The following is a 26,374-nucleotide window of genomic DNA, read 5'->3' as shown; positions in this document are numbered from 1 at the left end:
TACTGAACCAACTGTGATTACTGTTATTTTAAAACTACGAAGAACAAATCTGATATTTTTTTAGCTTTATGGACTGTTGTTCTACTAAAGACATACTAAAAATGGTTCAAACAAGCTTAAAATAATAAGCTTTTTATTATAGAAAACTTACAGCTCTGGAGAAAATTAAGAGTCTGTTTCTGAATCAGGTTCCCATCTTGGCATGTTCTCCTCCACCAGTCTTACACACTGCTTTTGGATATCATTATGAGAGCTGTATATCCGACATGATCTTAAAATAATATAGTTTTTTACTATATAAACACTCTAGTTACTAGTGTGTATAGCACGTGTGAAAACTAGCTTCTGAATTTGCCCACAGCCATTTCCCCAGTCCCATTTCCACACTCAGGCTTTCTGCGTACAGACAACAGCACACAAACAATGTGCCACAGCGTGCTGAAAACAGGCGAGCTGGCTATTATTTTACTGAACAGGTAATCACTGAGCTTCAGTAAGGTTGCCTTACTTTACCACCACCACTAGAAAAAGGAACATAGAAAAGGGCATTTTGGATATTAAAACTTACATATTCACTGATCAGTTACAGAGTAAGACTCGTTGTCGTTTGCCACTGTGTGTCAAACTGGCACCCATGTGAGCTTCATGTCTGAGTGTTGGGACAGAAAACTCTTTCCAGTGTTTGGAAATTTGACTCCTATAGCCATTTAACTTCATATAAAAAGTGTACTTAAAACCCAATTTTATTCACTCAGTTTATATTGACTGTAACTCTGGCCGTAATATTACAGTAACTCAACACTAAAGTTGTAATTTTTAAATGTTTACAACTTATATTACAAATTATACAACAGTTAGTTCCGACCTCACAATCTGATTGGTTGAGAAGTGATCTAGCTGTGATGATATTTCGTGATAACATCACGGCCTTCTCACACTTAACCTGTATCACTCCGCTGACGCGTTGCCGAGTAACGGCTTATATACACAGGACACCCGCAGCAGCGCTAGCTTAGCACAGGCTAGCGCTCAGCCGCGGCATGCTCACCCGCAGCCCGTAGTGCTGACTTGTCTTTCGTGGAAAAAAGTGAAAGAAAACTGCTCGGTTAATGCCGTCTGACAGCTAGAACGGTAACCAGCCTAGCTAGGCTAAACTAAGTTGATGCTGAGCTAAAGCAAGCTACGCTAACCTAACCACAGTCCAGCTGGCTAGTTAAAACCAACACCACCCAGCAAAACAAGCAGAAATGCTTAAAAAAATGTGCAGCGTTCACCTGAAGACGACTCCACGGAGCAGGAGAGGAGAGTATTAGCGTCATTTCACGCTCCTAACGTTACCATCTTCCCTTATTCCCAATTTTAATTTCAAGTTAACTTTCATGGTGTTAGTCTGTATTAACCATACAGCGTTTTGTAGTTAAGTTTCAGTTCTGTTTCAGTTGTGGTGGAACTACTTTTTGGCGGAAGGCACAGTCCATATTAAAGCATATTCAAACTGATTGTCTTAAAGTTCTTTGATTTATTTTCTTTATTCATTTTGTAAAAAGAAACTGTTGTATAAAAGCAATAGAATACTCGAAGTCGTGTGTTATCACGAATAGCATCACGGCTGTGATGACCTATGGCACTCGCCTTCGGCTCGTGCCTACGACTCGTGCCTACGACCGCATCACAGCCGTGAGGTTATTTGTGATAACACACTCCCTCTCGTGTTCTATTGCTTAAATAACTAATGGTTACCCAAGCATTTAAAGGAGAGCTCCGTTGTAAATTGACTTTGGGTGTAGTAAAACATAATAAAGAGTACCTACCTTTGTTGAATAGCCCACATCCACTCTCCTGTAGCTTTCTGAGATCCAGTAATTTTGTGCTTTTTGCCCAGCACTCTGTACAACGGCCACTTCGGGGCACATTTTATAAATAAATCACTTTTTACACTGTTATCCAGGCTCAAAGTAGCTCCACAACTCATTGCTAGAATCTGGAGAGCCTTGACATTTAAAATGGGGCATAAAGACCTTTAAAAGTGCAAAAGAAGCTTATTACAACCACTGTTTACATTCCATAGTGCAGGGAAATCTCTGGGTGGTGCCATCACGTTACTGATAATGTCATAGACATATATACATAGACTCTGCATAGCCTGCCTCCTGGCGTAGCAGCCTGTGCCGAGTGCATTTATTTACACTGCATCACAACTCTAGCATTTTTACCCGATTTTCACACAGTTTGGTTTGTTACAAAGGGCAGAGTTATGATACAGGGTGCTGTCACACATTACAAATATGTGCTTTCGTGTAAAATATACAGGCAAAACAAAAAAAACATACTTAAGAAAATGCTGAAGAATAATGCGGGTTTTATTCACATACTGCCGTAACAATAAAAAACACATAAAACATAAAATATATCCACACTGAAGGAAATTTTGATAAATACACGTCTGAATAGAGATGGTTTTTGATCGGTAGGAGAGGGTAGAAAGTGCTTTGGTAACTGGTGGACTGACATGCTTCATTGTGCAAAAGAAGCCGAGGCGAAGAATAACACGGGGCGAATGGAGATTGATCTGGAATGAACTGACAAGATGAGGTCATTTGAACAGCAGGCTGTGATTAGACAGAATAGGAGGCAGTTAAAAAAGAAAGAAAGGAAAAGAAGAAAGGAGCACCTCTTCTCTCCATTTGCTTTCTCTACGTTCCTGAAGCCGACTGAAATTGCTATTGACATTAGTTTTTTTTTTTCCTTTTTGGACTCTTTTCTTATCCCCTATTTCAATTTTCTGTCAACTTCTAATGCTCCTCCATCTCTCAACCTCAGTCTCCCTCTCTCTCTCTCATTTTAATGTTCAACAAGAAAGTGTAAAAAGGCAGCAGAATTCGGTACTTATCGCTCTGGACAACATGTAGTTTAGACAGAAGAGCAGAATGAAAGGCAGGTAGGCACATCAGAGCGGCGTGTTCATTTATATAAAGGCACACTAAATTGTTCAGCTTACACAGTGAATTGCATGTACTGTATTTGGTAAAAAGATGTATAAAGAATGGTATTTAGAAAATTATGCCTTCTACGTTTTAGCAAGTTTCTTTCATTTCTTTTCACAAGAATGTGGGCACAGTCTAAGAACTAAGAACACACGCACAGAAACAGTAAAACAACGTTACCAAAAAATAGTAACTTACTTACTCTTTGGGTTTTTATGGTTAACTGGTATTATGAAAACCTGTCTATATACCACCCATCAATGGAAAATGACTACCTTTACTATTATCATAGTCATATACTAACAGTAGTATGCAAGAATTGATATTTCCTGCTCCTGGGTTTCCCCCTACATTTGTGTAATACAGTGTAATTCAAGCTTTAAGCTCCTCCTGCTTTACACATGCATTTCTGAACAATCTGAGAGATACAGAACCTTCACTAAAAGTGAAGGGAAGGAATCATGTGTTCTGTAGACAATGTGGCAGTAGAGTCACATTACCAGTTATAACATATATATGACTTACAAACTGAATTTGAATCTAGACCTCATTCAAATGAAAACATGCATAAAAAATTGTTCGGTCTCCAATAAACCTCTGGAAGTCTGAGAGAGATAAACATGAACCTACTAGCACTGTTATTGGCACCAATATTGGCAGGAACCCTATTGGGTTAGACATGAAGCCCCCCAGCATTGAGTGGCAGAACAGTAAAACTGTTTTATAGAATGCAGGTGCTCCATGTAATACTTGAGGGATGAGTTAGGGAGTTGAGGATAAGGTGGGATGGCGATTATTCAATACCCTGAATGGTTATATCACTAAATGTACAGACAGTAAATCCAACAAAAGTAGAATAAATTCAATACCTTTCAATACCCGTGAATTCAGAAGAAACATGCTCAACATTCAACTGCATGTCTATTAAATGCAACTGAACTGAATAAATTATTCTGTACAGAATATAACTCTACATCCAACTCTAACCCAAACCCAATCTTAACATTTTAGGGATAGATTTAAGGTGTAGGTTAAGGCCAGGTTTAGGTTCAGGATTAGAATCAAGGTTTTGGTTTAAGTAAGGTAAGGTCAGTTTCATGGTTTAGGGTTAGATTTAAGGTTTAGGTTAAGATTTGGGTCAGTTTTAGGTTTTAGGGTTATATTTAAGGTTTAGAGTTAGATTTAAAGTGTAGGTTAAGGTTTGGGTTAGGTTTAGGGTTACAATTAAAGTGAAGGTTTGGGTTAGGTTTAGGGTTAGATTTCAGGTTTAGGTTAAGGGTTTGGTCAGTTTTAGGTTTTAGGGTTAGATTAAAAGTGAAGGTTTGGGTTAGGTTTAGGGTTACAATTAAAGTGAAAGTTAGGTTAGGTTTAGGGTTAGATTTCAGGTTTAGGTTAAGGGTTTGGTCAGTTTTAGGTTTTAGGGTTAGATTAAAAGTGAAGGTTAGGGTTAGGTTTAGGGTTAGATTTCAGGTTTAAGTTAAGGTTTGGTTTAGGGTTGGGTTTTAGAGTTGATTCATGGTTGAAGTTTGGCTTAGGGCTAGGGTTATGGTTAGTTTCTATAGAGAATTAGGGGTTCAGTTACATTTAATTGACATTCAGCTGTTGTTAGTTGAGAATCTATGAGGTACCATTCAAATAATGTGTTACCGAAACTAGAAAGGAGGATTAGTCCCAAAAACATGTTCATATAATGCAGTATCTGCAGCATCTAAAGCATTTTTCCAGTATCTTCTATTTTTATTATTATTATCATGTTTTGAGTCAAGTTTTCTGCTCTTTTAGTAAGAAACACTATGAATTTATTGTCCATGGAAATTAGACGTATGCTGCAGATTCTGCAGATAGAGATTGTGCAGGAAAACACTGGAGTGTTCATTTTACACCGTTAAGTCCAGACTTGCAGATCAGGGTCTCTGTAGGTTTTGATAAGACTGCACAAGCTGTCAGGAGACTGCTTTATATGGCAGAGACTGAGTGTGAATTTAGTTGCCTATAAATTTAGAACTGTTGCATATGGGTGACAAGAAGAAGACAGTCGATAATGATTAAGTGTCGCTTTGTCCTTTTTCTGTTGTTACTGTGCCTTTAACAGTGATGAACGCAAATGATATCAGGTTTGATTTTATTGGATATGAAGTATTCAGCACAAATTAAAAAAACTGATCAGATTATGGACTTCATAAACCAGAGTAAGGATTACAGGTGACATCCTTCTGAAATCCATTTTCAAGCAATTGGGTGATTCTCACGAAATCAGACTAATGAGGTGGCATTAAGGAGTGTGATGAACAGGTAAATGCTATCAATTTGGGAAACACTGGTTTATAAACATCTCATCAAAGGCTATATTGGAAGTGATTAAAAGTAGACATTGTGATATTTTAAATTATGTATTTTTTATAATTTAGTGTGAAATTCTCAGTACCGCAACGCGTCCATTGCTGAATCTCGGCTCTTCAATTACACAATTTTAATATTTAAAATAAATAAATAATAAAAAACTTAAATGTATCTCATAAAGTAAATTGTTACAGTCAATAAAAATGTATTACTTGGAATTCATTGGTAAAAGAAAAGAAAATATTTAGAAAAATAACTTTGGTCAGAACCAATGTTCTCAGCCTCCGCAACAATTTTCAAGCACCATTTAAGACCACAAGGAACAGAAAAAAAACAGCCATTTTGAGAGGGGGGACACCTTTTAGTATGACACCCAAGATGGCTACCAGGTAAGCACCTAATTTTATACCTCTCCAGATAAATGTTAAAAACTTGGTTGTCAGCGAGCATACACAACTTTTTGTTTCTCATTACCGAAACAGCTAGTTTTTAATGTTTAAAAAAATGAAAATGTTATTGTGTTTTGGGAATTTTTAAGGTTTTTAGAGTCTAAATACAAAAAGCTAGCAAAAGTTTAGCCAGGCATCATGGTGGCCCCACAGAGATCAAAGAAGGTTAAGGTCCCTCATACTCCGCAACAGCCTTCTCATACACCGCAACAATTTAAGGCCTGTTGCGGTAGAGAGATTCACTGTTGCGGTAAAGAGAAATTAATGTTTTAAGTGACATGAACTTATATATATATATATATATTGTTTCATAAAAAAGCCTTTATTTACTTATAATAAACAATATATAAAACAATACATGATGCAATTTCAGATAAAAAACAGATTTATGTAGCAGGGCAGTGACACCCATATAACTTCCGCATAAGATATAAAAATAATATATAAAAATAATAATATATATATATATATATATATATATATATATATATATAATATATAATTTTCATATATATAATATATACATTTCATGAAACAACTTTTATTGTTATAAACTGTTAATAAAGGTTGTTTCATGAAATTTATTTTTATAAACTTTTATTGTTATAAACTGTTTATATGTATATATATATATATATATATATATATATATATATATATATATATATATATATGTATATATACACATTTTATGAAACAACCTTTATTAACAGTTTATAACAATAAAAGTTGTTTCATGAAATGTATATATTATATATATGAAATTTATATATATACACACATATATACATTTCATTAAACAACTTTCTTTAATTTTATCTTTAATTTTAATTTAGTTGCACATTGATGTTTACATTTTTCATGAGATTAATGCTTAATACAAAGATGTTTAATGAGATGTTGAATTGCTTGTTTCATACTTAAATATTTAATTTCAATTTAGTTGTACATTGATGTTTATATCTGTCATGAAATTAATACTTAATAAAAAAGTTGTTTTATGAGATGTTGAATTACTTATTTTGTATTTAAACATTCCATTTCAATTTAGTTATACAGTGATGTTTAAAGTTTTAAGGAATTTATGTCTAATGAGGTATGTTGAAATTTGTTTTATTAAAATACACAGTTCAAAATAGGATATTTTCACAGCTTGAGTCTTACTGAGAATAATTTTCAACAGCAAATACCACATTTTGTTCAATATTACTACTCCATACAAAACTCAAGAAGTACATCATTAGAATTTGTTATTTATTCACAGCATTCACACTCTGTGTTTGTTGTGTAAAGTGTTATTGTTAATTAAGTAGGAATCCTTGTAATGACTCTCTTTACCGAAACATTGACTCTCTTTACCGAAACACCATTCTCTTTACCGCAACACATATTTATTTACTAATTATTTTACTGTTATAAAACAAATTCTAGTTTATAATGGTATTTGGATAAATTGTATTTCTTCATAGGTCATCTGTACTAAATAAGAAATTATACATGTAATTTTTCAGTTAAATATCCTGAAAAGACAGGACATGAATCATGAAATCTGTTGCGGTAATGAGACAAATCATAAAATAAAAAAAAATGGGAAACTTATAAATATAATATTTTCTGGGTTATATACACATATGAGCACAACTGTTAATAATATCTATTTAAAAAGTAACAAATGTGTAACTTTTAAACCATATCTGTTCTGTGTTATCATGTTGCGGTACTGAGAATGTGTGTGCTCTGACTGACTAAAATGGTGCAAAATATACAGAAAAAAATTATAAAATTAAAAAAAAAAGTATTTCTAAAAAGTTCAGACCCTAGTCTTGCATAACAAAAAGAAATTTTATATTTAAATGCCTTTTGAAATTTTTCAAGTGTGAACCCTTTTAAATCTGTTTTTCGTGAGAATCACCCAATTACTGAATATGATTACTTTTCTAATGGTGGTACTAGGGAAGATGAAATGAAATACACCAATATTATACCAATGTTTAACTAGGATGTAATAGACTGCATGAGCTACTTAGTTCTCTGTGTCACTGAGCACTGATAATGTGTGGAAGTGGAAGATAGCATATGAATGAAAATAATAAGAAAGGCTTCACATAATTAGGTAGTAAGACTACCTACTTTGTAAATGAATACTGAATTCATCCAGATTATAAGGGAGCACATTAAGAATCATGTAGTAACTTAAAAGTTAAACAAATCAAAATAATCTGTGGTGCTGTTAACTTGCGCTTTCTAAAGGCTGGTAACTCTTGGTCTGCCTTTCCTGGGGAGGTCCTGATGATAGCCAGTTTCATCACAACAGTCTTTGCGACTGCACTTGAGGATACTTTCAAATATCTTTTTTTTTAACCTTTTTTTCTTTACTTAGCTCAGTAGTTCTTGTCATAATATGGATTAGAACATTACTTAAATAGGGCTATCCACTGTATACCAACTCCTCCTCTTCACAACTTTACAACTGATTCTCTCAAACACATTAAGAGACAAGAAATTCAAGTTATTAACTATTGATAAGTTTAGCACAGCTGTTAACTGAAAGCCTGAATTCCAGGTGACTCTACCTCATAAAGCTGACTGAGAAAAGGCCATAATTGTGCCTACTTTGAAGAATGGAAACCATTCATTTAAAAATATTTAACACTTTTTTGTATTAATCTACAATGCTGAATGAAAAGAAAGAAAAAAAACCCACTGAATTTAAGTGTCCAAACTTTTGTCTGGTACTGTATAAGTATAAAGTTATATAGTATATAGGTACACAAAGAATATTTTCACTGAACATTTACATCAAGTACTTTACAAGAAACACTACCATAAACTTTCCAAACTTTTTCATGGTATGGAATCAACAACATATGAGATTTTGCAGTATCTAATTTTCATACCCTGTTACTTTAGAGGGGATTGCTTGGGATAAAAGCAATAAAAGGCATTACCATCCACATGGACAGGGTAGTGTAAGGTAATGATCATGGAAATACTCATACTCCATTAGAAAACATACTACATTTTCATCATACACATATACAATAGTCAAGTTAATAGGCTTTTATTGTCTTGTACACTTGTAAACAGTACAAACAGTGTGATATAGGTAACATTAATGGCAGATGTGCCTATCTAAAACAATAAAATAAATACAATACACAAACTTTGAACAATTAGCAGATAGAAGACAGCTAATTGGACAGTTAGCCTCATTGCAATAATGTCTGTGTGACATAGTTAAGCAATAGAACACGAGTGGGAATCATGAATAACACACAACCTTGAGTGTTATATTGCTTTTATACAACTTTTTTTGAAGAAGAATATAAATCCTTTTCCAAAACAGTAGTTCTAAAACAAGTGAACTTTAACAGAACTACAACTACAGTGTATGTTTTTTTTTCAGGCTAACACCATGAATGTTGGTTTTAAATCAAAATTGGGAATAAGCGAACAACAGTGAAATTTAAGGTGGTTGGTAAACTTTAGAACTGTAAAATATGGCTGAAACTCTTCTCTCCTCCTTCGTGGAGACGTCTTCATGTGAAAGCTGTGGCTGTTAGCTGGGTGGTGTTGGTTAGCCCGCTGGCAGGCTAGCTAAAAATGCAGGGCCGTGTTTAGGTTAACTTAGCTTGCTTTAGCTTAGCATTAGCCTAGCCTGGCTGGTTACATTACGGCTATCAGACTACGGCCGAAGTAACTGATTGACAGATTGACCTGTGGCAAGCTTTGGCTGGGCGCTAGGCTGTGCTAAGCTAATGCTACTGCTGAAGGTGACGACACAAAAATGTCTTGTGTATATATGTCGTTACTCGTGTCTGCGGAATGATACAGATTTAGTGTGAGAATGCCACGCTGATATTTGTGATAACAGTGTTAGAACACTTCTCAACCAATCAGACTGTGAGGTCAGAACAAACTGTTGTATAATACTTTGTAAATGTTTGCAACTAGGCCTCTCAAAAGTGAAATTCTGGCTACGCCACTGGCGTTCTGTAAGTAGGCCTGTTTGTTACAAGTTCTGGAGTTAGCTGACCTCAGCCAACACTTGCTATGCAGTGTCTGGCCCGAGTAAAAGTGGAGTATGTGAATCATTCCATGGAGAAATGTGCAGTAGAACGAGAATGGATTGCTTTTGACAGAGAATGGAAAACGCAGAGTGTGTTGAATAAGAATGTGAATGCCGGATTGCTGGTTTTAGCCTCTCTCTGGCTCCCACCCTCATCTTCTCCTTTTCACCTCCATCTCCATGCAGTCGGCCCGGATAATCTGTCTGCGCCTTTAGAACATGACACATGGTGAGGAAGGGAAACTTTCCTCCGATTTTACTCTCATTTTCTGCTTCATTTCCTCTCGGGTTCCTCTCCAGCTCGTTCCATAGTCTGCACTTTCCTCACCCATCTGTCTGACCCCACCCACCCCCGTCTACTCAGGACCTGCACTAAAACAGAAGCTGTGGAGTTCAGCACAGGTGACATATGAGCTGAGATTGTTTCTGCAGTAACTGTTGCTCTCCCTCTCCATCTCTCTCTCTCTCTCTCTCTCTCTCTCCTGTTTGCTGTCAGTACCGAGGAAAAGTGGAAAAGAGCAGCCGTCCGACAGACAGGCCAGATTACAGGGTGACACCTGCCGAGCTGGGTGACCTGGTCCCTCTCTCTCCCTCTCTCTCTCTCTGCTATTTGTCTGTGCCCTGCCAGCATGAGGGACATGAGCAGTTTTGGTGCAGCACTTCACAATGACATTCTTTGGACTTGACTCTGAATTTCTATATGGAGTTGGGTCCAATAATCTGTAGCTAAAAAAAAAAAAATCTATATTTTGATTCCTTTTTATTTGTATCAAATCTTTCATATTTAGCATGAACTGAGTGCAATGAAATCATTAAATCAGGACAATTTTGATTTATTTTCTTATTTTAATAAGAGAAGAATAAATGATCTGACTAAAGACAAACCTAAAAGACTGAAACAAAAACAATAAACCATAAAAATTTAACAGGTGCCTTAACACTGTCCTGGAATAGGAACTGGATGCAGGAAGAAGAAGAAGAAGTCTGAACAGTAGTTGACACACTAGGTGGGACGGATGCAGGGACAAGGACAGACTATATTCATGAGGCTGGCCAGACACCGACAGCACTAACCAGCACTAGAGAAACCTGAGGAACTGACACTGGAGCCAGTAATTCAGGAACCAGCAGTGTAGAATGTGACTTAAAACCTTGCATTTGGGGAGGAGCCTTGTATGCCAGTACTGGAGCAGATGATTTAAGGCTGGTTTATACTGTACTTCTGTGTCGGGTCAACACGCTGTATACAGAGCATTTATACTTCTACTGTTTTTGTGCATGAGTGGCTCAGCAGACCAATCACAGCTGCTGCTGTACTGGTCGAGAGAAGCATTGTTATATTTATGGGGAGGTCCATGACGAGCTATAGGGTCGGGCTACGGCGTCAGGCTTTTCATAATTTTTTTAATTTTTCTGCATTGTAGATTAATATTAAAGTCATACAAACTATGGAGAAAAGCATATGGAATTATTTTAGTAAACAAAATAGTGTCAAACAAACCAAAATATGTTTTATAGTTTAGATTCTTTAAAAAGCTTGGAACATCTTGGAATTTTATCAGTCAGCTTTATGAAGTAGAGTCAGTTAACAGCTGTGCTAAACTCGTCAAGAGTTAATTCTTGAATTTTTGCCTCTTAATGTGTTTAAGAGCATCAGTTGTACAGTTGTGAAGAGATAGAGCTGGTACACAGTGAATATCTCTATTTGAGTAATATCCATATTATGACAAGAACTACTCAACTAAGTAAAGAAAAACATTAATTTAAGAAATGAAGGTCAGTTAATACAAAACATTTCAAGAAATTTCAAAGTATCCTCAAGCACAGTCGCAGAGACCATAAAAAACTTTATGATGAAACTGGCTCTTATCAGGACTTTCCCAAAAAAACAAAGACCAAGAGTTACCTCTGCCTTTCTGATATTTTTCTTGGCCTGACACTTCTGGGCTTAACAAGAACTGTCCCTGTGGTCTTCCATTTCCTTACTATGTTCCTCCCAGTGGAAACTGACAGGTTAAATCTCTGAGACAACTTTTTGTATCCTTCCCCTGAACAACTATGCTGAATAATCTTTGTTTTTAGATCATTTGAGAGTTGTTTTGATGAGCCCATGATGCCACTCTTCAGAGGAGATTCAAATAGGAGAACAACTTGCAATTGGCCACCTTAAATACCTTTTCTCATGATTGGATACACCTGGCTATGAAGTTCAAAGCTCAATGAGGTTACCAAACCAATTTTGTGCTTCAGTAAGTCAGTAAAAAGTAGTTAGGAGTATTCAAATCAATAAAATGATAAGGGTGCCCATACTTTTTCACCGATCAAATTTTGGTTTAATGCATATTGCACATTTTCTGTTAGTACAATAAACCTCATTTCAATCCTGAAATATTACTGTGTCCATCAGTTATTAGATATATCAAACTGAAATGGCTGTTGCAAACACCCAAATATTTAGAACTAAAAATGGTTAAGATTAATAGGGGTGCCCAAACTTTTTCATATGACTGTTCTTCAATATACATACTGCTAGCCCATGACTTTTGGTATGTCTGTGTAGGATTCGTATTGATCCAGACATGTATTTGTGCAAAAATCATTCATTCGTTTTATTTCAAGAGCTAATCACAAGGTCTGGAGCAAGCACAGGTCCATTAGAGTGCTGTAAACACTAAACTAAGCTCTGAAGAGAGAGCAGACACACAGCTCTGCCTAAAGAGGTCATTTGTAAAAGGTTTGAGTGAATCCACCATTAGAGAACTTGCTGAGCTGGCTTCAGGAGGCACCTTCCCGAAACAGGAACTGTGCCAATGTCTCTCCTTAAAGCTGCCCTACTTATTTCACCCAGGTCAGACTGTATATATGTCACCGGGGAAAGGACGCACACCAAATGACAAAATACTTTTTCGGGTATTTTATTCTGATAGATCCCACTCTAGGGATTTTTATGAAATATTGAATATAAAATGTATATTAATTATAAAACAATAGGAAATAAACAAACAAAAATAAATCACTGGCTTCTTACAGACAATGAGCCTCAAATATGAAATAAAAGCAAAATAAAGACAATCAGCACTTGCTGAGCAGAAATATTAGTCTCAATGCACAACAACACTGCACCACCTATCTTTGACTTACTGCAACTGCAGTGCACGTATTTATGGACTTTTATCAGAGCTGATTTAGTTGTATTTAAAACAATAAAAATAAAAATGAATACACTGTAAAAACCCTAACTAAGAACACAGCACAGTATTTGGTAGTGGCACTAATTACAGAAAATAGATAAATAACATTAATACCACATTAATACCATTAACAGAGCTCTTTTTATATTTGTTTTTAAGCTAAACTCGATTTACTCAGCTTTACTCAACAAGACTTGAGCATTTCTTTAAGAGAACTTGGACAAACAGCTTCTGTAACCCAGAAAAATACAAGGCTTGACCACGAGGAGCACACTACCCCACAGAAACAATGCCATCTGCCCGCATCTGGTTGTGATTCATTCAAAATACATGTTTAGAAAGGCAATATAGGCATCTACTACTGTTATAGGCCAACTAAACCTTATATTGTTCAGTATTTCCTGATTTTTACCTCTTATTTCATGAGGATGGCTCTGGATGGATCCTAAAATGGAGCACCACCATTCACTGCAGCTTGAGCCTCCTTCTCTACCATGCTCTTAGCTCCTCCCTTTCCTCTCTCAGGGTGACAACACTTATGATTGTGTTTCTTAAAGTTACAGACACACATTTTAAAGGTGTATTCTCAATTCACCACCTGGCTACATATATACACCATTATGACTGACCATGAATCGTAATGTCCACTTTATATGAATTATGGAGCTGGAAAGACCTTTTCTAGAAATCCTTAAAATTTAAAATCCAGCACTTCACCCATCATACCTCCCTGCCCCAGCACCACAACACCCACCCACCCACCCCTGCCAAAAAAGTGGAGGAGGGGTAAGGAAGAGGGAAGGGATTGGGATTGGGGTGGCTTAAATTGGAAATTGAACTCAGCGATGTGTATAATTTGAGGCCAAGTTCTGACAAACCCCGTGAGATGCAGCCAGACTTATTTTAGCCTGTGTCCTGTTTTAGGCCGGCGGAAAGGTCAGGACGGGTTTCTGTGAATCTGTGAATAAAACGAGGAAGAGTTCCGAGGTCACTGACTCGAGGAAATCGGCGTGGACTGCAGACAGAGTAAATAATCACAGTGAATTCCAGGAGTACTCTCAGACATGACTGAATAATTTACAGCATATTCTCAGGTCAAGAAAGCATGGATAGGATAGAGGAAAATAATAAGAAAGCTCTGTTTTCTAACAAATACTGTAAACATGATGATTTAGTTATGTGTAGCATAATGTGATTTAAGAAAATAGTTGAACCCAGCGGGAAGTGATTGCAAGGAGATTATCAGGAACAATATATTTTTAAGATGAACATTGTGCTTATGAAATACTGGAGTGGACTGGAGTGTACTTTTAAAAATCGTAACCTTTGGCTGTTAAAGGAGAACAGTTTGTCCAAACACCCTTTACACTGGGTGACATGAGGCATAATTTGCCCTGATAAATAGCTTTTTAAAAGTTTTTTTTTTTTTTTTATCGCTTTTTTAAAGTGCACAAGAAACAAGAAGTACACAGAAGAAGCTGGCTGCTATGCCATGAGGCAGGCTATGCAGAGTCTATGTATGTATATGTCTATGTCATTATCAGTACAAAGATGGCGCCGCCCGGATATGAAGGTTTTATTTCAGGTTTTATTAAGCCCCGTCACCCAGTCTGAAGGGGGTTTGGACTAACGGTTAAAATTTCTGGACATCGATACGTGTGGGAGAACGAAGATTGCTATTCATCAAAGTTAAGTACTTTTAATCATGTTTTACTACAAGTCCATTTTAGACCGGAGTTCTCTTTTAAACTGTCTCTAATGAAGACAAAGGGGGACCAGGGCCTCTGGATGCTTGACAACAAACCATTTATCTTGGTGCTGATCACAGTGCCTCCATACCAGTGGCGTGCACAGACATTTTGGGTGGCACGTGCTCAGGGGGGGAAAAAGGGCACTTTTTAGAGCACATGGAACACTTCATTATATTCATTTATCTGGTGTATGAGACATTTTACTGCACAACAAAATTATTTTATGTTGGGCTTAGAGGGCAAACGGTAGGATTTTACTTGATGTGTATGTTACCTGGCTGGTGGGACACGGGGCAGAAGAAGCCTATCTGTTGCCGTGCGTGCTGTGCTGAAGACTCGCTGAACTGAACTGCTGCTGCAGCGCATCTAGTGTGCCTTGGGTCACGTGACAGAGGAAGAGAGAGGTCAGGTGTGTGCGAGCTGATTTCAGGGCATTCAGTTTTCACTCGTTTTTCGCTCAGGTTTTCAAAAGATAATTTCAAACCGGTCTCAGTAAAATCTTAATAATAATATATCTTAATAATAATAATAATATAATATATAATAATAATAATAATAATAATAATAATAATAATAATAATAATAATATATATATAAAAAACGAAGTTTCAAAAGTGCACTTTGGTTGATAAAGGGCAGAGTTGGTGGTGCTTTAGCACCACCTGATGTCTATGTCTGCACGCCTCTACTCCATACCCAAATCTGTTGTCATCTCTACCAAGACACGAGACTTCTTTCATGTTGTGACTGTATTTGTGCCCTTTGGGAAGCCTTTGGTTTTATTGCCACAACCTTTGTGAGCACGTATTCAGGGTAAGGCAATCGTTATTAAGAATGTGTATGTTCCACTTTAGTTCTGTTCTCAGCTGAATCAATGTTTATCTAAACTTAATTTAATTGAGAAAAGGATTTCCACACTACTGAATGCTTTCGTTCAGAATCAGGCAGTTTTGCTGATACTTGTTAATCAGCTACAATTGGCAAAACCTTATATGGTGTCACATTTCCAAGATAGAACGAGATAGAAAGTTATTGAACATAACTGTATCCAAGGTAGCCTTTGGGGAAAGACAGCACTGTACTTACACAGTCCCTGCAATCTAAACCAGTGGTTTGGTATAAAAGATCTCATTTCATCTTTCTTTAATTTACCGGTTGACGTCAGTTCGGGGGCTTTTACTGATTCACTTGTTTTTCTGTCTATTTTATTTTATTAGTTAAATCAGGCAATGGAGTTAGAAGAAGAGAGAGTTTCTAGTGCAGCATGAATATCCAACTTGAGGTTACCTATATATTTCAAAAAGAGCAAAAACTATATATTTTCTACTACCTAGTACTAGTACCAAATAAATAAGTTCTCACAAATGGAAGATTAAATGTGTGTGGCACGCCCTCCTGCAGGACTTTTCAAACAATAGGTATCATCACATGTGTACTAATACATCATAAAATACACCAATACCACCAACAGTGAACAAAGGCAGGAGGCCCTGAATCTCTTTCTCTCTGTCTCTGGCTTTACAGCCACAAGATGGACCAGCTAGATCATAGCTAGACCATACTATATATCTAAGAGAGTGGGCAGAGTGTCAGTAACACACACTAACACACCACCACCGTGTCAGTGAGAATGAGCTGCCCAAAAAACACACGTTCTGTGGTGGTCCAGTGGGTTTTGACCAATGAAGAAGATACCACTTCTATATGTAATCTAAAATACTAATTAATTTTAAATTGTGTATAGTATATATAGTTTTACATATACTACATATGTTTATGAATGATTTCACATTGTTACAGTAAATGACCGACCTGTGCAAGTGTTTCTAGAAAGCACTTCATCTTGTAAGCCAGTCGTTTAGTCTACTGTGGGGTAAATTGCTCTTATTTGCAATTTTTCTAAAATGAATAGATGCTCTGCTGACATGTTTCTTTGACCTTGACTCTTTCCCCTCAAGGGCACACCATTGCTTCACTTGGATCTAATATAGAGGGCATAGAGTTATATTTGATCACATGTAATTCGAAGCCACATAGGTAAGCAGGGCTAAAAGCTGCAGCTTCTTTTAAAGATGGCCCGAGTTTTGCAGATGGTTCGTGAAGGTGCAAACACTCATTTCCCAGGAGCCATTATGAGCTGAAGCATTAACTATAAAAGCAAAATTATAGTGGACTGGAAAAACACACAACCACCACCTGCAGTTTTCGTGCCCGCAGTGTTGTTTTTTTATCTCTATTTTTTTTTTCTTATGAGTGCCACCTCCCCCACTTTTCCTTTTGCTCCCCTAGTAGTCCAGCTCCCTTGCTGGGAGAGCGCAGGGCTAATGGAGCATTATGGTCTGTGCATCACCGCCTGGAGCTTCATGGAAGGGTCCCATCAGGGGGTGCTGGGTGGAAGTATGGCAGAACTGGCTAAATGCACTGCTGAAAGCTAAAAAGTGAAGCCGGTATGCGTTCAAAAAAACTGGTCAGAGTGGAATGCTAATGTGTATAAGAGTAGAAATTAGCATAGTAAGATTGCTAGCCACAGCTAGCTTAGCTAGTATCTTAGGTAAAGCAATTGTTAAAATAGTAATCACACTCGTGTGCAGATCAAAACTACTGGACTGAGACCTGCTAGAGGAGATGGTCTCGGTCCGGTTGTTTTAAGTGTGTTGAGTGTGATTACTGTGTTAACACCTGCTCAACCGAAACACACTAAGGGTACAAACTAAGATACTAGCTTAACTAGCTGTGGCTAACAATCGTGCTATGCTAATTTTAGGTCCCAAGCGAACTCTGCAGTGGTTCGCTTGTGGTGAGAGCGTGATCTGGTCTCGATCTGACCCGGCTATCAAATATACTCCTTTTATTTGAGCTAAATTGCTGATAAGGCTCAGTTTAATCTGATATATTAACCAGATATCGCTAATTACCACAGCTATGAACAAATGCTGTCTTTGCACCATGCTGTTTTCACGCGTGGTATGTGCTGCCTTTACTACTAGCAGCCGTGAGACTGTTTAAAAAGCACAGTGTTTCAGCATTTTGTGTTCTTCTACATATATTGCTTTTTTGTGCTCCTGCACCAGACAGCTCTGACCAATCAGAAGATAAAACGTGCTCGCCTGGTTTATTGCGTAATTTTGGTTTGTTTAGTGCATTTAGAGAGAGTTTTTAGTTTATTTTAGTTTACTAATATTATTTTAGTACCCCAATATGCTTTTCTATAACAAGCTAACAGCTTAGCCAAGCTAAGATGTATTAGTTAGAACACTGTTCAAATTGGCAACTTTAAAAAAAGCTAACACTTTTATGCTAAGCTAAAAGCTAGTACACTTTCCCAGACAGGGATTTTGTCTAGTCATACACTATATTTTCCTTTCACTGGTAAATCTCCATTTAAAATGCTGTGTAGTCCAATGCTATATTTAATTCCTATCTGAGAAACTGCCCCTTAACATGTTAAAATGTCTTAATGTCTTGCTAATGCTAGTTAAATCAACAGTCTGTAAGTTTTGAGGATTTGGGGATTCAGAGACCTCTTTGGTGAGAATGTGTAATTGCACAAAGCATTGAGAATAATACTTTTAATGCAGATTAATATAAATATGTGAATGTAAATATGTAAAACTCTGTTTTTGTGAGATTCTGTTTTTTAATATTTTTATATATCTTTGTCAAAACATAAAGAGCAATTGCTGTACCTCAAACAAACCTACCTGATCAGACAGTATTTACAATTAACATATTAGACATTTCAGGGATGGTCATGGCAGAATATTTTGTCCCCTGCTTACTCAGGAATAATAGAAATCTTGGGGACTACTGCTTTAATTATGTTTGTATATATTTCTCATGGCCAGCCAGATATGTTTTTTTTTTTCAACTGATTCACTTTCCTTCTTGAATAGTGTTTTCATTATTGCTTTTATTGGCACCACCCTGCTTTTTGATTTGCTTCTTTGCGGACATTTGACACAGCCTGCTGCAGATTTATAACGTCATGCTGAAATTTAACAAACAAAATAGTCAGAAAACTCATTTTACAACATATCCAACCTGAAAGAAAATAAAAAAACCAATTTCCTATACCAACCAAAAACAGGAGACAGGGTAGAATTTCAGCAGAAACCAGCACATCCCTACTATTCAGGAGCTTTTAAAAGATACATATATACTCAGTCAGATGCACAAGTAAACAATAGACAGAACTCACACAATGGCATATAATGGCCTGTAGTTTGCAGTGGGAGACCCATAGTCACCATGTTTGTCAAAAACTGCAAAAGATAGAGAGTAAGAGAGGAAGGCAAGGACAGGCAGATAGGAAGTGTGTGTTGTGTCTGATCATCTGTTTTGCTGTTTGTGGGAACCAAATGTACCTAACATTATTTTACCTACCTGTGACAGTCGGCTGGTCTCCAGCTTAACTTTTATTTGTGGAAAAAATTAAAACGCTTAGAAAACTTCTTATTGGAAAAGAGAAACAGTAATACGGTATAGGTGCATGGGTGTGTGAAGAAGAGGGAGTGGTGGAAAATGGGAATGAGTAATATGTATGTGTGTACTTGCGAGTAACAAGGGGAGAGAGAGAGAGAGAGAGAGAGAGAGAGAGAGAGAGAGAGAGAGAGAGAGAGAATAAAGTGGATATTGTGTCCATTGGACAAAAACACAGTAAGTATGTGTTAGTATGTAGTAAGTATGTGTTTGAGTCATAGGCAAAGTAGCATGCAAACACAGTATAGTATCTCAGTATAGCATCGCTATACTATGGCTGTCAAATGTGTCGGAACTGTTCAGATTCATTACTCAGGTAAAAGTGTAGATAGTTGAGTTGAGTTGAAGTATCAACTTAAGCTTTTTACTCAAGTAGAAGTGTAAAAAAATCCTGGTTTTAAAATTACTTAAAGTATAAAAGTAAAGAAATGTAAGGTGATTCTGGCAAGAATGAAACTGAAACTTCACGAGTGCATGCACCTCAGTTACACAGTGCACAAAATTATTGTGTGCAGCCCAAAATGAATGTGTGTATAGCATTAAATTAATTTTGTGTTTGATAAGGAAATACATTTTATCCATTTAATTTCATGAACAACTAAATGTAGTGTGCTCTTTAAAGTGTAAATATTGCATAAATTTAGGATGGAGTAAAAATTGCTTGCATTTAAACTTACTGAGAGACAGAATGTAGCACGGGTTTGACACTGAACACAGGGCATTTGTAAGAAGCTAAAACTGATATTTTCAAAGGGTGAACATTATGGACCTTTGAGTCAGAATAAACATATGGTGTATTTAAGACAGAGAGAGTGTTGCTGTTACGACCCTATAGATCATAATTGCTGATTATTGTTTTTTTCTTTTTGTTTGAGTGTGCCTTCCTACTGCAGGTTACTGCATGATGCCATTTAACCAAACTGGTTGGTCACCACCAGGGGGAACCAACCATAAAAGGGAACAGGAACAGGAAGTGTGAGGGTGGTGCTTGGCTTCCAACATGGCTCCTGTGTGTTCCTGGTTCCCTGCCGCATGGTCTGTCCAAAGTTTGTAGCCTGTTAAAGTGTTAGAACTATACTGATGGTAAAATCTTGTTCTTTGGTGTGAACACTGTTGTTTCTGGTCTCTCAGTGGGGAGAAAATAAGCTTATTCTTACAAGTTCTCTCAGTGGGAGAAAGAGTTTACTTTTTTATGTTTTCTCTTGGTTTGTTTAATTAGGGTGTTAGGTTAGAGATTTGTATTTCATTTTCTTTTCTTTGTTAGGTAAGTTAGTTTTCTTAATCTTTAAGTTAGTTTTTTGTTTATTATTTTCTCTTTCGTCCCTAACTGTTGTCTCCCCTTTGATTTAAGCCTTGTATTCTTTACAATTTGTTAAATAAACTAAACCTTTTGACTAACAGGAGTATGTGTGGTTTGGGAACCAGGAGGGCATGGGGGCCTCTTTTTTTTTCTATGTTATGGGCTGACCTAGACCAGGTCGTAACAGTTGCATCTGTTTGATACCGAAGTAACATTTGAGAAACAGTGACTTTAGAATGTGAAGCAAACATACTGTGCGTTTGTGATTAGAAGTGAACATAGTGTGCATTTGAGACAAAGCAAATGTAGCATGCTTGAGACAAAGTGAACATAGTAAGCATTTGGGAGAATGAGTGTAGCATTAGTTTGATATAGAGTGAAGTTTTGTGATAACGAGTGAACGTGTGCATTTGAGAGAGTCAATATTGCATGCGTTTGCTACAAAGTGAACTTGAGAAAGTGAGATAGAGAGTGAACGTAGTGTGAGGTTAGCTTTAAAGCTCACCTTCCGTCGTTTTTTCTTTCATTTTAAAATGTCTAGTTGTGGTCTCTAGTATGAATGAGTGACATGTGAGCCGTTTTTGTAAAAAAAAAGTGCTCAGGTGTCTCTGTATAGCTCTTTTTTAATGGACTGTTTTAGGGGTGTGTCCAAAATGACCGGATTCCAGCTTTGCTCATGAATATTCATACATGCAAACAGCATGCAAATATCTCTCCTCTGATTGGCTAGGAGCACTGCGACGCCCCTCCGCCGCTCTGCCGCTCACTGCCTCCCACCTCCTAACTGATGAGCGGTGATGTTGCGTCGCTTCAGCTCCGCCTCTGGGAGTTTCTCGAGCCAAGGTGGGCTAGTCTGTGAGTTTCTGCCTACGTAGGCAGAAAGATAATTCAAAATTCACCCGTTTTTCGGAGGGGGGGAGGGGGGATTTCTTTGCTTAGCTCCTGCAGACAATGGGGGCTGCAAAACAGTTTAATGTGCAGGTGTACACATTCAACTCGGAGAGACCTACTGTATTCCACAAAAACCAAGAAAAATCGGATTTTCGCGGAAGGTGACCTTTAACGTAGTGTGCATTTGATAGGGTAAATGTAGCCTGAAAAGTGTGGATTTGATACTAAATGAACATAACCTGTTTGAGAGACTGAATGCTGCATGAGATAAGAGTGAACAAAGAATGATGGACAGAAAGTGATGATTTTGAGAGAGTGAACACAGTATTTGCTTGAAATAAAGAGTGTTATGGTTGGGGTAGGTGTCGGATCCAAGTGCAGAGCAGACGGGAAAAATGTATTTGAATTATATAAATTAATAATGAATATACTTTTGAATGTATATATAAATGAATTAAGTGATTTACTTATGTATATGCTTTAAGTCTATCATTTATTTGTCAATTCTAATAATAGTTCTGAAATAGTGATGGTGTGAAAAGTGTGCTTGTGCAACTTGAATGGTTCTGCATAGAGGAGAATTACAAGGGGAATAGGTGTAAAAACAAACACCTCAAAAGAGGTGTAGGAAAAAAAGGCGGGAAACAGAACAAAGGAAATGCCACAATTGGCATATACAAATAAAAGTCAGCTTTTAACTTCCAAAAAAAACTAAACTAGAATACAACAAATAGGCCTGTCACTATAATCATTTTTTGTGGACGATATATTGTCCCAGAAATTATTGCGATACTCGATATTTTTGTAATTTTAATACTATTAAATGCCACTGACACAATGATAACAGAATTGCGTAAAAACCTAATTAAACACTTTTTAAAGAGAGCAAAAATGTAAATAATCTTTTATTATAATTAGTTTCGGAATTATATACTTATTTCTTCACCTACTTTAGTCCACACTGTGTGTTTGTTACGGAGTCACAGTTATTGAAGCATGACTGGCTAAATACTCTTCACTGTTATATGTGTAAACAAACATACAAATAAACACAATAGACAATATCGCGATTATCAAAAATGACTGAGGTCATGTTCATTTATTGTATGATAAATCGATATTGCAATTATTGTGACAGGCCTAACAACAAAACTCACTACTCAGTCCTCTCTTTGTAGTTTTTGTCTAACTCAAACTAATTAGGAATGGAGCTAAACTGATGTTTTTCTTTTCTGATAACCTCTTCCTTAGTTTTACTCTTGCACTTGTTTTCTTTTTGGTTGTTTTCTTTTCCTTTTCCCCATTGTTACCGGTCACCCCTCTACAAAGGTGTGACAGAGAAGTCTGGTTTGACTGGGATTTATATAGAGTGCTGCACAGGTGCAACTGGGTGGCACTGATCCCCGCCGGGGCTGCACTGCTGGCAGTTCGCTGTGCAGGTAAACACGGTGTGTATTGTAGACAGAGTGAATGTACTGTTGGAGATAACACGTGTTTCAGACATGGAGTGAATGTAGTGAGTTAAGGTTAAGATAAAGAATGATTATAACCTGCATTTGATTGAAAGTGTGAAGTGTGAATGCAGCGTGATTTGAATCAGAGAGGGAATAGTGTACGGAGAAAGTGTGAATGCAGCATGTACTCGAGATGAAGTGTGAACTTGAGTGTTTTTGAGACACAGCAAAGATAGCATACAGCACGCTTAAGAGACAATGAACATGGTATGTATTTAGACTGAGCAGCATCCATTTGATAGAGTGGGCATAGTTTGTGTTTGTGAAAAAAAATCATATAGTGCATATGTGTGTGTGTGTATCAGTGTGTGTATTGTTTGTTAAGAAATGACTGCGCTTTCTCATCTCAGTGGTATTCATTGGTATGCTGCTCGATGGGCACATTTTCCCGAGCTGTTGATGACTCAATGAATAATGGATGCAAACAGCTCAATAAAACATTTGGCTGGGTTTGGAGCAGGTGCGGTTTGAGCGCAGAGAGACGGAGAGAGAGAGACAGAGAAAGAGAGAGAGAGAGAGAGAGAGTGTAACCCAGTCAAAACTCATTCACCTTAATAGCCACAGATCCATCATAAATCAATAAATATGCATTTACCTTAAATGTAAAAGCGGTGGAATTTTCAGGCTTTTCGTCCTGATCAAAACATTTGTAAGGTTAGAGCTGAGATCTGTGGGTACCATTTGATCAGAAGAGAAATTAGTGCTTTGAAAGACTACTGTGAAAGAAAGGCCTATGGAGGCATGAGTCATTGCTAACATTATGCTAACTGGGTTTTTTTTTCCAATAATACTGAACATACACTCATTATTGCAGCTGGTTGTGTTATAGAACTTTGAATTGAAAGGAACACTCTCAGTCTCAGTGAATGTATACTTAACTAGTAAAGAAGGCATTTCATCAGTTAGAGTGCACTCACTCTGCAGTGCCGACACTTCTACGTGTAATGCATGTTTTTGTATGTGCATTTGCAGAGACAGGCACTCAGTATTTAAATACACAGTTCCTCTCTAAAGCTGAACTCACCTATATAGAACTTTCCCCATATTTTCCACTTTTTCTCTTTGCTCAACTTCAGTTCTTAAAAGCTGTTGGTACTCCTTTAAACTGCTTAACGAAAAGCAACAAGAGGTGCTTTCCCAACCGCCCCATGAAGAATTCCCATATCATAATCCAAAGATCTGACCTTCTGTCTTGTTTTGAAGAAGTATTATTTAGACTAAAAAAACTTTAAATCTCCTGGGCCTGTTCATTTGCTTTTGTTATATACTGAAAATGTCTGAGGTTAAAGATGTAAAGATCAGTACAAGATAATAGATCACTAAATGAAGATTATTTTCTAGATATTGTAAACAACATAGTGTGACGCCACAGACTTGAGTGAAACACTTCAAGTAAAAATTAGGAGTGACTTTAATCAACAGGGCTGAACCAACAAACGTAGTCAAAATACAAGCAAAGATAAATACCAGTGACAAACCTAACTAAAAGATCAGAGCCAAATACACTGTTCAAAGGGAAAAAAACGGTAGACAAAAAGGGTTAGAAACCGGAGTAAAAACACCAAGGTAAAGGGGGCAAAACAATATCAGAAACAAAAGCCCAAAATAGTTCATACACAGAAATAGACAATCAAAGAATTTATTCACGGTATGCAGATAAAACAACAGGGGCAATACTTCACTAAAGGCAGCAGGAACAGACCGGTATATACACCAGGGAAAACAGCTGAAATAAATCAAAACACAGGTGAGGCTGATCTACCAATCTAGTGCTATTTGGCTGGCTGAGACACATGACTGAGAAGTGCATTCTGGGAATTAGAGTTTGTGAAGGTTGGAAGGCATGACAGAATGCGGCAGCTTTGGCAAAGCAAAAAGTTTTTTTTAAGGTCAGCAGAAATACAGCACTTATACCACTTAATAGTTGGTAAGTGATATGTTCATCAAGCAGTTGCGCCGCCGATATTACCAAACTGTTGAATATGTATTTTGAATGCATTTCCTCAAGTTATTTCAGTTGTAAGTTAACTGTAAGTTTTAGTGGTGTTCTCCTGGTGATTGACGTAAAAAGGGAATTACCTTCCATTTTTCCTTAATTAACATATTTGGGTTTTTGATGGCCGTGTACTTGACAAAGACGTTATTAATGAGGAGAACTACCATTTGTCAAGTTATGACTGGAAGTTCTCATAACGTTGAATCTGGCGTCCATTCAAAGATAAAGTCCCGCCCTTCTTCAAAAAGAACCAATCAGCTTGCTGGATAAACTTTGAGTGAAGGAGCAATGATGAATGGATCAATAGATATATTTTAAAATAAACTGCAATAAAGTATTGTAATATTTATTTATACCTTTTTTTATTGTTAAATTTGATTTGAAATATTTTATCAAACTAGCCAATTGCTAAACAGTAGCCAATATCCCTGATTTTGTATTTAGAATCTTTTTTCGTATTTAGAATTTTTTTGCATTTGTTACCCATTTTACCAATTTCTTTGAGTGCAAACATGTATGACATGACAAAAAGAATACATTAGACACAATCCAATATAAAACATATTTAAAAAAGTATAAATGTGCAGGCCCTGACAAAACATACAGGCTTCTGTATTAACTATTATAGAATAATGTGAACAATTTTACAATTGTGAACAAAAGTGCATTATGGCATTGAGAGGGGTACTGTAAAGTGTGTGTGCGTGTGCGGGGGTGGGGTTCTGGGTTGCAGAATTCGATTTAGAGTGTGAAGTGTCCACTGCGGTTAATGAGCAGCAGAGCTCTGGGGGAAAGCTGAGAGCATTGTGTGCTGTAGATGCCATAGTAATGATGCATCTAATGCACTACATAAATCTATAAAGAATCCCAGGGTTATTTTTTTGTTATCAAGAACCTTTGGAGTGTTTATCTCTGACACTATGATGATGTTGGTGCAACAAATTGTATTATTTTTAGACGAGCCTTGAGACTAGACTGTTTTTTTTATATATCAAAAATGATTACAATTAACCTGTAATTGAAGAATATGGATTTATCATAAAATTGGTGAATTGGGATCATTTTTGCTTTTTTCAATGGCTCAGTAAATTCACCAATAGTTAAAGACTGGTGTATAATACAAAAATGATGACTTATGATATATGAAATAAGCATTTTTTTGAGAATATATACATCTTCTAAGGGTACAAATTGCAACATTAAGGAATTAAAAACTGGTTGGGGGGGTTGGCATGAACGGAAATGTATTACTTATGCACATTGTTATAAAAAAGGCCCGGAGTGACCTAAAAAAATGAATAAATAAATAAATAAATGCCTTGGTGATATCCAGTGGGTTGGGAATACATACTGTAGGTAGTATTAACTTGTGTAGGTTTAAGTGGTAACGTATTTGTTAAATATTGTTTG

The sequence above is a fragment of the Astyanax mexicanus genome, chromosome 1 (assembly GCF_023375975.1).
Source record: "Astyanax mexicanus isolate ESR-SI-001 chromosome 1, AstMex3_surface, whole genome shotgun sequence".
NCBI lineage: Eukaryota > Metazoa > Chordata > Actinopteri > Characiformes > Acestrorhamphidae > Astyanax > Astyanax mexicanus.
The sequence above is the reverse complement of the archived record's forward strand: the minus strand, read 5'-3'. Positions refer to the sequence as shown.